Raw genomic sequence first — 15,134 nt, 5'->3', positions numbered from 1 at the left:
TTGACTCTGAATGAAGATAGGTTGGTTGGTTCGAGTTTTCACACTGGATCCTTGCCCATGAAGCAGTAGCCTCCGGTCTGAGGATGAGCTTCAAGGCCCAAAGCAGCTGTTAGACCTCAGGCACAGTGCCCACCTGCACAGAGTGCCCAGTGATAACCACGAGTTATGCACCAGCTCGTGTGTGTCCAAGGCCTCCGGGCACTGCCCCTCCATAGTTGGTTGTCTGCTGTCCAGCAGCAGCTCACATCAGTGTCCACAACAGTAAACTCTGGAGATCACCAACATAGAGCCTTTTGTGAAGCTGGCCACGTCCTGTGGTCTCCACAGCAGGATCATATCGCTCTGGCCCAGGAGATGGAGAGGAGATTTCCCAGGATAAGCAGCCAGTCGGTGGAGAGGATGGAAACCTAGCCATCAGGAAAGAGAAGGTGATGAGGGATATAGAGTGGGGTTGAGGTAAATGAGGAGAATATACCAGAGGAGCAGAGGATTCGAGTGAAGAACCGTGGAGATGAAAAAGCTGTGAGGGACACACTGTCTGAGAAGGTGGTGGGAGTAGATTCGACAGGAGTATTCATTAGGGAACTGGGGAGATCCCACAGACTGAAGTGAAGGCAACAGAGACTGGAAAAAAAAAATCCAATGAAAATATAAACATTGGATTATTTTTAGGGACCAGGACTCTACATTAGTGACAGGTCATGTTATAGAGTTCTATAGCATGGGAACAGGCCCTTCAGCCATTATGGGCTCATGACAAGGGATTGGACATTGCCTATGGACCTCTCTGCCTGGGAAGGAGCTTCTGCTGCTGTTCCCAAAGCGACGGGTGGGAAGTTAAAAATCTCTGTGGTGGATTTGACATGTACCTTCTCAGAGGACTGACTTCTCTTGTTCATCAGTGCTGGGTTAAACCCAGGCAATTGTGAGAGCAGCCAGAGGTAGACCATCATCCTGGTTCCCTCAGATTGAAGGTTGAAACACAGGGCATGATCAGAGGTTTGGGGCGTGGTTACACACTCACATCAACAGTCTGTAACTGAATCCAGTCTCACAGGCTAGGCAGGGGAAGGGTGAGAGGAAAGGTGGAGGGAGAGGAAAGTTGAGAGAGATGTGGAGCATGAGGGAAGAGGGGGAAGGTGAGAGGGAGGAGGGTTAGAATGGATGGAAGAAGGAGGAGGAGGAGGCAGAGGAGGGAGTTAGTAGCATGAGGAAAAAAGGTGAAGGAAGTTGGGGTTGGAGGTGAGAGGGAGATTGTGAGAACAGTGGTGAGGGCAGTGAGGAGGGATGGTGAGGAATGTTAGAGTGGATGTGGGAGTGGAGGAGGGAGGAGATGAGGAATTGATGAGGGTAGAGGTGAGGGAAGATGGAGGAGGGTGAGAGTAGATGAGAAGTGAGATTAGGAAAGGGTGGGATGGAGGACGGAGCATGTGAGGGGTGGGAAGATAGATGGAGAGCGTAGGGTGAGAGGGGAAGTTGAGAGGGAAGGGTGAGGACGACAGTGGACGGTGAGGGAAAGTGATGGAGAGGATGGTGATGGGGAAGAGTGGAGGTGTGAGGGAGGAGGGCAAAGAGTGTGGGAGGAGGGGAGAGAGGTTTGAGGGAGAAGGAAGAGAGCAGAGGCTGGAAGGTCCAGAGAGTAAGGGAGGAGGTGAGTAAGGATGGAGAGGAGAGAAGTCAACTGTGCTAGTGAAGCCAGGTAGAGACCATACAGCTTGGGTCTCCCTTGTCTACGGACGTTGGGCAGAGCTGAAGAAAGGGAACTGTTTGGATCACCCCAGAAAGGAGGCAGGACACTGTCACTGGGCCAAATAGCCTGTCACAGCCACACGACACAGGAACTCTCCCTGAGGAAATTAACAGGCTTTTGAGAAGAATTTATAAAACTTGTCTGCTAACAGTAGCCATTGATAATTGAGGAGAAAAGGGAACCCTTCCTCCAGGAGAGAAATGTCAGGAGTCAAATAAATTAAAAAGAAAGACAGATGCTAGAAATCTAAAATATAAACAGAAATTGTTCGAAGTACTCAGCAGGTCGGGCAGCCTGTGTGGAGAGAGGAACGATTTCAGGAAATTAGAGCATGCATTAATTCTCAGCAGCAGAGAGAGTTGGGATTTAGGGAACAGAGGGGTGTGTTGTACTATGGGGTACTGAAGGGTATAAATGGGGTTTTGGGTACAGTGGGGTATGTTGTACTGTGAGATACAGCAGGTACACTGTGCTTACAATTGGGGTGACTCTCACCATAGCATGAAGACCAAGCCTCTGGCAGTCTCCAGATTGGTCTGCCTCATTGAAAAACACAATCTGCTGGAGTGTTGAGCCACAGCCCTGAGGAAAGGGTATTGCCGATGTGCTCATTCAAGACCCTGCATCAGGACAGTCCTGCTGAGCACTTTCAACCCTAAATCTCGACCCTTCATTCTCTTCTACAGATGTTGTTTGATCAACTGAACTCCTCCAGTAGAGTGAGTTTTGCTCCAGGTTCCAGCAGCTGCAGTTTTCTGTACGGCCTATACTCCAGGAAGGGTTCCCTCAAGGCTTGCTCCTACTGTAACAAGGCAACCTCACTCCTGTCCACAAAATCTCATGCAATGAGAATCAACTCACCACTTGCTTCTATCCTGCTGCACTTGCAGTAACTGGTATACAAGGTCACCGAGACTCTTTGTTCATCAGCTCCCTGACCACCATTTAATCAATCTTTTGCCTGTCTAATTTCCCCACTGAAGTAGGTAACTTTGTCTTCCCCATCTTACCATGTACCTGCCGTGTACTTGTTCCTCACTAATTCTTTAAATCATCTTGAAGCCTTGAAGCATCCTCCTCACAACTCACCACTCACCCAGTTTCATGTACTTAGTAAATGTGGAAATAACAAATTTGTTTCCCTCGAAAGAGTTGTCCATGCATATAATGAACAGATGGGTCAAGGAACTAATCCCTGGTTCCCTACCATCACTGCCTGACACCTAGGGATGTACCCTTTGTCAGCCAATTTCTGGTCCATGCCCTGTCTGTGGCCTTTAGTTTTATGCATTGACCTTTCACGTGGAACTTTGGCATAGGGTTTCTGAAAATCCAATCCACCACATCCACTGGTCTATCTGCTCCACCAGATACATCCTCAAATATCTCTGAGAGTTTCACTCCAGGAACCCCCCATGGCTTTGCCTCATTCCACAGATACTTCTCTGATGGTGGGCCAGGGGACTGAGAGAATGACTGAGCTGAGGGAGTAATGGAGAAGAGTCTTAGCTGTGGGAAATGCACAAGAGTTTGTCACTCAAACATACTGGGTCAAACCGATGCATGGTCCAGGCTGAGACAAGTCTGGGGGAGCCAGATTCACCCAAGAACATTCTGGAAAAACTGCTCGACATTTCTCAGTTAACTTTATTCAAAAAGAAATCCTGATGAGCTGTTTTATTCTGTGATCTGCTTATTTAGCACATCACAAAAATTACAGAATTGGCAAGTTGCATTTATATTTGGAAAAGCTCCCATTTTTTATTTGATTTATATCCTGCAATGTAGTTAAATCGTTTGGCTATGGTATTTCCTTTATCGATCTGTATACAGGGAAACTTAACATAATCGTCAGCACTCAAAGACATTTACAGTACATAATGATATCATTCAGTCTGCCCACTCTCTTCCAACAATGCTTCAGAGCCTGTTCTGGACTGCTCACAAATTCTGCTTTAAAAAATGCTTGTACTCCAGCAGATGTTTTGTTCCTGGTCGCGGAGCTGTGGAAATGCATTCACTCCCCAAAATTCCAGGAAAAAAATCCTTCTGCTCACAGCTGTAGTTTCACATTGAGATTTCTATGCCCCTCCAAATGTTCTCAGCCCACCCAAAACTCTTCCATCTAACAACAACTTGTGATGAAGCAGCACCTTTCATGTTGGAAGGTGGTTTAGAGAAGTGGTGTCACCACAAGAACACAAGAAAACAGGGTCAGGAGGCTTCTTAGCCTCTCTCTTGATGAGGTCCTGGCTGATCTGTGCTGGCCTCAGCAACTTCATGACATCACCCCATTGCCCTCAATTTCTTGACTGATCTGCACCTTACATATACCAAATGATACCATGAGGAGGTGTCGGGATTGGAAAACAGACACTTTCTGAAGGGAGTGGGTGTACATCAAAGAGAGGAAGAGGTAGAAGGCCAGATTCCAAGGATGGTGATGGTGGGGTGGGGTCCTGGAGACTAGAGTCACAGCATCAATTTCAGTGGCAGAGGATATTACCACTGCTCAAGGAGAGGGGCAAGAGTGGAGCGCTAAACAAAGATAAGAGTCATGAGGTTCTATGGCACTGAAGCAGACATGTTTCATGTGAATCTCCAAGGACCCATCTGCACTAACTCCACGTCCAGGCATGTACTTGGTGGCCTTCTACACTCTGGCGTCTTAAGTGCTCATTGCATCTCTGTCTTCATGATCCCTGAGGCTCCAGCTTACAACTACTCTCTTCCCCTCAGACCACCCTAAATTTCCTATCCCTGTGCTCTGAGCACAAGGTTTCCTATAAACTATCCTCTCCCTGTTTACCTCAATTCAATATACCTGTCAGCTCCTCCTCAGCCTTGTGCCTCTCCTCATGACGGAAACCCTCCAGGTCTTAAAAGCATTGATATGTAGAGGGGCCTGGGGGTTCAGATTCATTGATCCTTGAAAATGGCCAAACAAATTGACAGGCTGGTTAAGGCAGTGCATGGTATGCTTGGCTTCATTTGGGAGGGCATTGAATATAAAAGTAAGGAGGTCATGTTGCAGCTATATAAAACTGTGGTTAGGCCACACCTGGGATACTATGTGCAATTCTAGTCAACCCATTATTAGAAAGGATGAGCAGAAAGAGGACAGAAGAGGTTTTACCAGGATGCTGTTTGGATTAGAGGGGATGAAATCTGGGTAGAGGTTAGATGAATTTGTGTTGCTTTCTCTGGAACATCAGAGATTGAAGGGAGACTTGTTAGAAGTTTATATTAGATGTATTAATAGGATGGACAGTTAGAATCTTTTCCCGAGGGAAAAGTCTCCCCACCAGAGGACCTGCCTGTAAGGTGAGGGAGAGGAGGTTTGTGAGATGTGTGGAGCAAATATTCTCCACAGAGTGCAGGGTGCCTAGACTAGGCTTCTTGTACTCTCCTCACTATCCTCAACACCTCCAACTATCGTATCATCTGAGAATTTACTCATCATGCTCCTACATTCACAATTCAGATTGTTAATACAATTGGTGAAGAGCAGAGGCCCCAGTCCCAATCCCTATGGTCAGGGGACCAATCACAAAAGCAATGTTTCATCATCAACTTCTCTCTCTTCCTTACAAGTCCATTTTCAGCTGACTTGCATATGATCGCAAGGATTCTCAGTTTGGAGCAGCAAACCGCAAGTCACCTTATCAGCCTCACTGAAATGAGTGTAGACGATGTCAAACACACTGCCTTCTTCAATAGATTTTATTACCTCAATAAAATTGGTCAGACCAGACTTCCTCAAAAAAAACCATGCTGACGATCTCTGATAAAACTTGCCTCATATCAGACATGAGCGAAATTTACCACTCAAATCCCCTTTAAAACTCCTCCCTCTCAGCTTAAGCCTTGTGGTTTCAGATACAAAGGCTCTGACAATCTAGCCTATTAATGCCTCTCATAATATTCAACATGTCTGTCAGGTTCAACCACACACCTCAGTGCTTTTTCACTGTGTAAGATCTGGACTAGGTTAACTTTCCAAAATACTTCATTTTGCACGTTTGAGTTAATTTCCATCTGCCATTCCTTTGTTCACATTATCAATTGATTTAAATCCTGTTGTAACCTCAGATAATTTCCCTCACTGTCTATGTACAATAGCACCAATATTGGTGTCATCTGTAAACCTAATCATGTTACCAACATTTTCATCCAAATGCTAAATATATATACACACATATAAAGGTATGCACCGCTTAACGTCAACGATAGGTTCTATGAAATTAGGTGTTATGCAATGTGGACGTAGTGCAAGCACCATATTATATACTTAGCAAAACTATATGTGATACTGTAGTGTACCAGTAAACTTTTTATTTGTAAGTAGGGATCGGTGTGGGGATCAGTACGGGGCTGTATATATGTTTATGTGGTAGGACGTTGCCTGAATGGACATTAAGTGGCACATACCTGCATATTATTTATGTGTATACATACACATAGATACAGTATATAAATATAGATATACACACACCCGCATATATACACATACATACACTCACACATAAATATACACACACACACACACACACACACACACACACACACATATTATACATACACACACACAATCATTTACATATATACATACCCGTGGGTATTTACCACTCTGCCCTCAGATTTAGACTCACTGGCCTATGATCTCCTAGCTTATCCCCACTCCCCTTCTCAAACAAAGTTTTCACATTTGAGCTGGGGATCGGGTGGGTGAGCTGTGAGAAGATGCTAGGTTTGTGTGATGGGCTTGAAGTCAATGTTGAAGTGATGAAGGCATATCGTTAAGATGTGTCATAAAGAGGAAGCCTTCTTTCTCTGAGTACATACAGGATAAAGGGATGAGTCCTTCCTGCAGCCAGGAACCATCACATCAGGGTCTGACCGACTGTCCTTTCCAACTGTATGAGACTCTCGAGGAGATCTGGTCAGAGTTCCCATTAAGGGAATGGATCGCATCTCCCTTTCTAGTTCCTGACTAGCCCTCATCCTGTTGCTGCCATGGCACAATTTATTTTAATTTTAATTTTTAATTTAGACATACTGCACAGTAACAGGCTTTTCAGCCCATGAGTCCATGCCACCAAATTCACACCCAATTAACCTATGTTTCGAACAGTGGGAGGAAACCAGTATCTCCAGGGAAAACCCATGTAGACACGGGGAGAATGTACAAACTCCTTACAGACAGCGTGGGACTCAAACCCTGGCCCGATCACTGGTGCTGTAAAGATGTTGCACTAACTGCTACGCCAACTATGTCACCCGTGTTCTTAAACAATGTTTAAGAGGGACTCACCCAAAGCCCCAAAAGACAGCTGGGACTAACATGCAAGATCCCATCATGAATATAGACAGCAGCCATCAGTTATTTCCCATGACGACCCAAATCCAAATCCCAATCTACAACTCGTTGTTACCCTGATGCTTGAGGGATCTTTCTCTGCACAAACCCCTACAGTGCATGAATGACCACTCTCCATGTACCTCACTGGCTGTTGTGCACCTTCCAGCAGTTGTCAGTGTTTTAGAACTACAGGTTATACACCTTCAAACATCCCATTCTGTTAGTGGATATGCAACTGTTTTATATATGACCAATGTTATCTCTTTGTTCCTACCTCCTGACTCTTCCAAGAGTCAGGAGGTAGGAACAGATCAAGAGGAGTTAACATGGGTTTGTGCAGGGGATTCCTGTCTCACAAATCTAGGAATGTTTTTAGAGCAGTTAATTATGAAATTTGATGAAGACAGAGTGGCAGACATTTACTTTAAAATGGGAGGTTCAGATGTATGGGACCCAAGGTGCATTGGCAAACTATGGATTCAAACTTGGTGATAGGAGACATAGGAGGTTGGTGCAGGCCTTCTCTCTGACTGGATGTCTGTGACCAGTGATATATGGCAGGATCTGGTGCTGGGACCTCTGTTGTTTATCAGAGGATTAGATTGGATTAAAAGGTAGTGGGATTGATTAATAAGATTGCTGAAGACATCAAAATTGGTGGAGTAGTAGATAATCAGTAAGATTTGGACACAGATCAGTAGCAAAGATGAGCAGAGCAATGCAGATGGAATTTAATCCCATGTGTGAGGTGTCACCTACTATCAGGGCATAGAGAGCATGTGATGGAGGGGAAGGGGGGGGCATGATGAGGGGAAAGGGGGGCATGATGAGGGGAAGGGGGGGCGTGATGAGGGGGGAGGGGGTGTGATGAGGAGAGGGGGCAGTGTGATGAGGGGAGGGGGCAAGATGAGGGGAAGGGGGCATGATGAGGGGAAAGGGGGCATGATGAGGGGAGGGGTTGTGATGAGGAGAGGGGGTGGCGTGATGAGGGGAGGGAGCGGTGTGATGAGAGGAGGGGGTGACGTGATGAAGGGAGGGGGCAGCATGATGAGGGGAGGGTGTGGCGTAATGAGTGGAGGGGGTGTGATGAGGGGAGGGAGTGTGATGAGGGGAGGGGGGCATGATGAGGAGAAGAGGGTCATGATGGTAATAATATAGGTAATAACTATGCATTTCCTAACATGGTTCATTAAAGTAAGAAAGTTCTCCTTAAACAAATCGTTGAAATTCTTAGTAATAGTAACACTTAAATAATTAAATTGATTCTTAATAATTTTAAAAGGAGTGGCAAAATCAAGAGAGCTAGAGGAGTTTAGGACAAGCAACTCACATTTTTGGAGATTTAATTTATATCCAGAAAATTAACCAAATTGATGAAGGAGTGATAAAATAGCTGGAATCAAATTATCAGGGCCAGATATATACAATAAAAGGTCATCTGCATAAAGCAAAACCTTATGAACAATCCTACCCCTTGTAATACCAGAAATGCACCAGATTGCTGAAAGGCCACTGCTAATAGTTCTAATGCTAAATTAAACAATAATAGGCTTAAGGGACAACCTTGTCTAGTTCCATGGTGGAGCTTAAATGGTTTGGATTTCATTGAGTTAGGAAAAATTGAAGCAGTAGGAAACAAATATATTAATTTAATCCAATTAATAAATTTGGGCCCAAAATTAAATTCCTCCATCACATGCTCTCTTTGCCCTGATAGTAGGTTGCACCCCACACATGGGATTAAGTTCCATCTGAATTGCTCCATTCTACTCTATTAAAAGGTTTCTCACCATCTAAAGAAACAATACATTCAGAAAGGTAAAACAGTGGGAGAGTAAAGGATATTAAATTGTGAATAATGACCCTTTATAAACCCTGTTTGATGTTCAGAGATAATAATAGATTCTAATCCATGGGCCAAAACCTTAGACATTATCTTAGTATCAACATTCGAAGGAGAAATCGGCCTGTAAGAAGAATAATCAGAAGGGTCTTTATTCTTTTTAGGAGTAAGAGAGATTGAGGCTTCATAAAAGGTATCCAGTAGTCTCCCAGCAGTCAAAGATTCAGAGAGTACTGACTCTAAATAAGGTGTCAAAAGGAAGGCCTGGGGGGAACCACACTCTGCTGACCATTGAAGACTCAACCATTGAGATCATCAAGAGTATAAAGTTCCTTGATGAACTTGGTGGAGAATCTTACCTGGTCCCTTAACACCAGCTCCATAGCCAAGAAGCCCAGCAACACCTCTACTTCCTGCGAAGGCTGAGGAAAGTTCATCTCCCACCCTCCATCCTCACTATATTATACAGAGGATGTATTGTGTGCAACTCCATCACTGTCTGGTTTGGAAACTGTACCTCCTCAGACCGCAAGACCCTGCAGAGATAGTGAAGTAAGAGAAAAAAAATCACTGAAGGCTCTCTTCCTACGACGAAGGACATTAACAACACTCAATGCAGGCAAAAGGCATTAAACATTGCAAAGGACTCCACACACCTCTTAAGTAAACTGTTCTCCCTTTTGCCATCTTGGAAGAGGTATCATAGCACTCGACCCTTACATCCAGGTTGGGCAAAGCTATTTTTTTCCCCCAAGCCATCAGGCTATTGATAGTGTACTGTGGACTTTTACTGTATACGTCTTAATATTTTAATATTTCAATGTGTTTAACTTCTTTTCTAACTTATATTTATGTAAATATGTTCCATTGTCCTCGAGAAACACTATCTTGTCTTTACCATGTGAGCATGGGATGAACAATAAAATAAAGGTGATGACTTGATAAATAAGAAAATGTCTTATAAAACTCTGCTGGGAAACCATCAGAACCAGAAACTTTACTGGGCTGCAAAGAGTTAATTGCTGTGACAATCCCTTCAGAAGAAATAGGTCTCTCCAACAATGACTGCTTCTCCGAAGACAATGAAGGAATATTCGTTTATCCAAATATTGCACGATCGAATTCGAATCTTTAATCAATTCAATACTGTATAGTTTAGAATAATTTTGACAAAAGGCTTCATTTATCTGGTCAGTAGTAACCAAAGAAGAGGTACAAGGACTGCTTAAAGAAATCTCTTGGTGCCTGCCACATTGACCACTGCCAGTGGGCTGATATCGCCTCCAACCGTGCATCTTGGTGCCTCACAGTTCGGCGGGCAGCAACCTCCTTTGAAGAAGACCGCAGAGCCCACCTCACTGACAAAAGACAAAGGAGGAAAAACCCAACACCCAACCCCAACCAACCAATTTTCCCTTGCAACCGCTGCAACCGTGCCTGCCTGTCCCACATCGGACTTGTCAGTCACCAACGAGCCTGCAGCAGATGTGGACATACCCCTCCATAAATCTTCGTCCGCGAAGCCAAGCCAAAGTAAAGTAAGTAATCACTCCACCATCTTTACGAATTTCTATAATGAGCCTTTTAGCTGTGTAGTTTATAATTTGGCTAGCTAAGAGTTTCCCAGCCTTATCCCCATGTATGTAAAAATTAAATTTACAACCCTCTGCAACTTCTTGTGGACCTGGCTGAGCAGTTCCCGTCCCCTCATTGCAAAATGCAGTGAAACCAGTCACTTACGAGTAGCAACCTGGCAGGCACTACTTGTGATTAGATGCAGCACTGCATCAATGCACAATTGCTCAGAGAACTCCGTGTTTCTTCACAATGTCTTATGAGACAAGACTAATTGCAGTGTTTAATCCTTTAAACACAAGTTTGATAAATGTGCTGCCTGGATATAACCTGGTGCAGTGAACTGGAATATGTAGACTACAAATTACATTGGAACGCTGAATCTATTAATGAATGCCTTTGCATATTGTTGATGGGGATTTGTGCTTTGTTTGGATAGTAGAGCTAAAACCAGTGAATTGTAGAGCTGTGCGCTTCTGATCTCCAGACACCACACTTCCAATGTCACATTCTGTCTCCTTTCATCTGCACCCTCTCCCTACTGCTCATCGCACTCATTGTCCCAACATACTGCACTCAGGTCCCTCCCTTCTCCATGACATCCCACACAGAGACACTGGTCGGTCTTGGTGAAGAGGTAGGTGATGACAGATGGTGTAATGGGGTCCACATGGATCTGTGCCCCAAACCTTGCACAATTGTTCCGATCCTTATGGCCAACACCAGCAAGGGAGCAGTCATCACCTTTGTGTGAAAGCCACCTTCAGACTTGGCTCTTCAGTGTCCACTTGCCTCTGGTCAATAACGTGAATCTGTAGAGATCATCTACTGCATTCATTGCTTCCGATGTGAGATCCTCTACATTAGGGAGACTGGATACATACTGGGAGATTGTTTCGTTGAGTATCTTTGCTCTGTCCGCTCCAACAGCAAGGACCTCCCAGTGGCCGACCACTTCAATTCTGCAGCCCATATCCACACCAGCAGTATGTCTAATCATAGCCTCACACACTGTCAAACTAAGGCCACCTGCAAATTGGAGGATCAACACCAAATATTCCGCCTACGCACACTCCAACCAGACAGCATTAACATCAACTTCTCCAGCTTCCTCCAGCTCCCCATCCCCCTCCCTCCCCTTATCACCTCAGCTTTTTTTTTCCTTCTGCTCTCCCACCCATATCCATCTATGACATCTTGCCTGTTGGCCTGTTTTCATCCCCCTGCCCCTTTTTCCCTCTTCTCCTCTCCTCCCCTCACCTTTATTTAGGTGTCTTTCTACTTTCTGCTCATTCCTTGATGAAGGCTCAGGCCCAAAACATTGGTTACGTACCTTTACTGCATAACCTGCTGAGTTTCTCTAGCACTTTTATGTGTTGAACTACAATCAAGCATCTGCAGAATTTCTGTTTCCATAACTCTCTTAAAGCTGATTGAATTGTGGTCACAGATCCCAGAGTGTTCCCTACTGATCCCTCAGTTACCCGACCAACTTCATTCCCCAGTACAAGGTCCAATTTTTCCCCTTTCCCAGTTGTCATCCACATGTTGCTGGAGAAAGTTCTCCTGGATACACTTAATAAATTTCACCCCATCCAATCCCCTAACACTTTGGCATTCCCAATCAATGTTGGGGAAGTATTGGACTGAGAGTCAATACAGAGATTTAGATTTAGACAAATACAGCACGATAACAGGCCATTTCAGCCCATGAGGCTGTGCCACCTAATTTACACCCAATCAACCTACAACCCCCGGTATATTTTGACATGGGGAGAACATACAAACTCCTTACGGACAGCGTGGGATTTGAACCCCAATCCCGATCACTGGTGCTGACCATTATGCTAACCATGTCGTCCAGGGGATCATCAAAATGGCCAAGAAAATCATTGGTATCTCTGTTTCCTCTACTGACGATATTCACCAGGAGCGCTGCTGAAAGAGAATTTGAGTTATTGAGGATTGCTATCATCCATCACACAGGATTTTTGACCCAACTACCATCAGGAAGGAGTTACAAAAACAGGACAAACAGGCTGGGAAATAGCTTCTTCCCACTGGCTGTGAGATTGATGAACAATGTCCTGTAACCTTGAGTCTTTTAGTAAAAAAAATTAAGTAAGTTATTCCAGAAAATTTATACATTTATTTTATATTATATTTTATGTATGAGATTATCAGGTGCTATGTATTGTGTGTGTAAATGTGTTCAGCGTGGACGGAGAAACACTGATTGGATTGTAAAGTCAGATGATATTAAATTTGAACTTGAACTTGAAACCACCTACAATAACAGCTTTGTTATTTTTAGACCTCGGCAATATCTCTACATATCTGATCCTCTAACTCCGGTTGACTGTTGGTAGCCTACAGCGCACACCCATCAAGGTGACTACTCCTTTTCAGTTCCTGATTTCCACCCACACTGCTTCACACAATTATTTTCTGCCCTTGTCCTCTTGAAAGAGCACTATGATATCTTCTTTGACTAATACTGTCCTACTACCACCTCTCTCCCCACTATAACCATCACACCTGTAGCTACAGTATCTCAGAACATTGATAACAATAATATAGTGGCTTATCTGATGGCACTACCTTACGCAAGTGGCAATAAATGACACAGGAGACAGTAGAGTCAAGAATCAGTGCCTTTATTGTGCTTAACCACAGCTTTTATAGTTCCCTCTGCACGTTTCATGCTGAGTCTTCTGGGATGTCATTTTCTAGCCTCGGGTAACGGGTGCCATAAAAAGTGCGGGCTCTTATTTGCGCGCTTTTCCTATCCTAATTGCTGGTGCCTGGCTTGTAGCTGGAGGACTGGGACATCGTTGGAGGCTATGCGCTCTGGTAATGCGCTTGCTTAACTGTTGTGGCTGCACGCAATTCTGTTATATGCATGGGGCTCCCACTACAGCACCCCCCCCCCCCCAGAATCATGGCTGCCAGATGCAGGTTCCTGCTGGTAGTTCAGCCTGGGGCATCCTTTGAGACGTTTCAGAGATGACGAGATTGGTCTTGAAAGATCAGTGTGTGCCGGTTTCAGTCATTCAGTTGTGAACATACACTCTTGGACCCCTACATCCAATGTAAATACTACACCTTCTCGCCTGATTACCCTAAAAGGCCCCTCAAATGGGCATTGAAATGCAGAGCATTTCTGACCTTTCCTAACCATCACAAATTCTGTAGTCAATAGATCGTGCAGCACATTATGTTTGGAGCTCCCGTGAAAAACTGTGCGATAGGGTTGTTTTGCCCTTTTGCTATCTCTCACAAAACATAAAATATCCAAGTCAGCTGTCTGATTTATGTTACTATCGAACTGTACGTCACCTGGAATGGATAGTGGAGTTCCATAGATCATCTCAGCAGACGAAACTGGCAATCCTTCCTTTGGTGCCGTACGTATTCCCAGTAACACCCACGGTAATTCATCCATCCAGTTTGGCCCCTGCAGTCTCGCCTGAAGTGCCGACTTTAAATGCCTATGGAACCGTTCCACAAGTCCATTTGATTGAGGTTGATAGGCGGTTGTGTGGTGTAATTTACTTCCATAGAAGTTTGAAATATGTGTCCACAGGTGGGAGGTAAACTGCGTACCTCCATCTGAAGTGATGTGACTAGGTACACCGAATTGTGCAACCCAATTAAAAATAAATGTCCGTGCACACGTCTCCATGTCTGCTGCCTGCATAGGGATTGCTTCCGGCCAACGACTAAAACGGTCAAAAACAGTAAATAAATATCTCATCCCTTGACAGACCGGTAAAAGTCTAACAACATCCATGTGGACGTGCTGAAATTTTGTATCCACCATGGAGAATCTTTCAGGTGGTACACCCGTGTGTCTGTGAATTTTAGCTTTTTGGCACTGAAGGCAAGTTTTGGCCCACAGGGTGACATCTCTCTTTAGACCGTGCCGCACATAATGATTTGACACTAGTTTAATGGAAGATCTAATGGAAGGAAGCGAAAGATTATGTATATCATCGAAAGATCTTCCTGCGCCAGCTAACCGGTAGAATGGGTCGAGGGTGTCCTGTGGAAATGTTGCAAAGGAGTGTGGTACCGCTTGCCTCAGTAGTGATTTCCTCAACCTGGAGACTTGTAACGACAGTTTTGTAGGTTTGTACCTCCTCATCCCGCTGCTGGTCTTCCGCCAACTGTGCTGTATCGATTTCACCTTGGATTGCAGAGACAGTTGGTCTCAATAGGGCATCTGCCACCGGATTGGAAAAACTGGCAACATACCGAATGTCAGTCGTGAACTCAGAGATGAATGACAATTGGCGTTGCTGCCTCGCAGACCACGGGTCAGATATCATACTCATGGCTTGCACGAAGGGTTTATGATCAGTAAAGGCCATTAACACGCGACCCTCCAGCATGTATCTGAAATGGCGCACCGCCAAATACAACGACAGTAATTCTCGGTCGAATGTGCTATATCTTATCTCTGTAGGTCAAAGATGTCTGCTATAAAACGCAAGTGGTACCCATTGTCCTTTTACATGTTGTTGCAACACTGCACCAATTGCATGGTCGGATGTGTCTGTAGTTAGCGAGAGGGGCGCTTTGTGATCTGGGTGGGCAAGACT

The sequence above is a fragment of the Narcine bancroftii genome, chromosome 3 (genome assembly GCF_036971445.1).
Source record: "Narcine bancroftii isolate sNarBan1 chromosome 3, sNarBan1.hap1, whole genome shotgun sequence".
Lineage (NCBI taxonomy): Eukaryota > Metazoa > Chordata > Chondrichthyes > Torpediniformes > Narcinidae > Narcine > Narcine bancroftii.
This window is presented reverse-complemented; position numbering follows the sequence as displayed.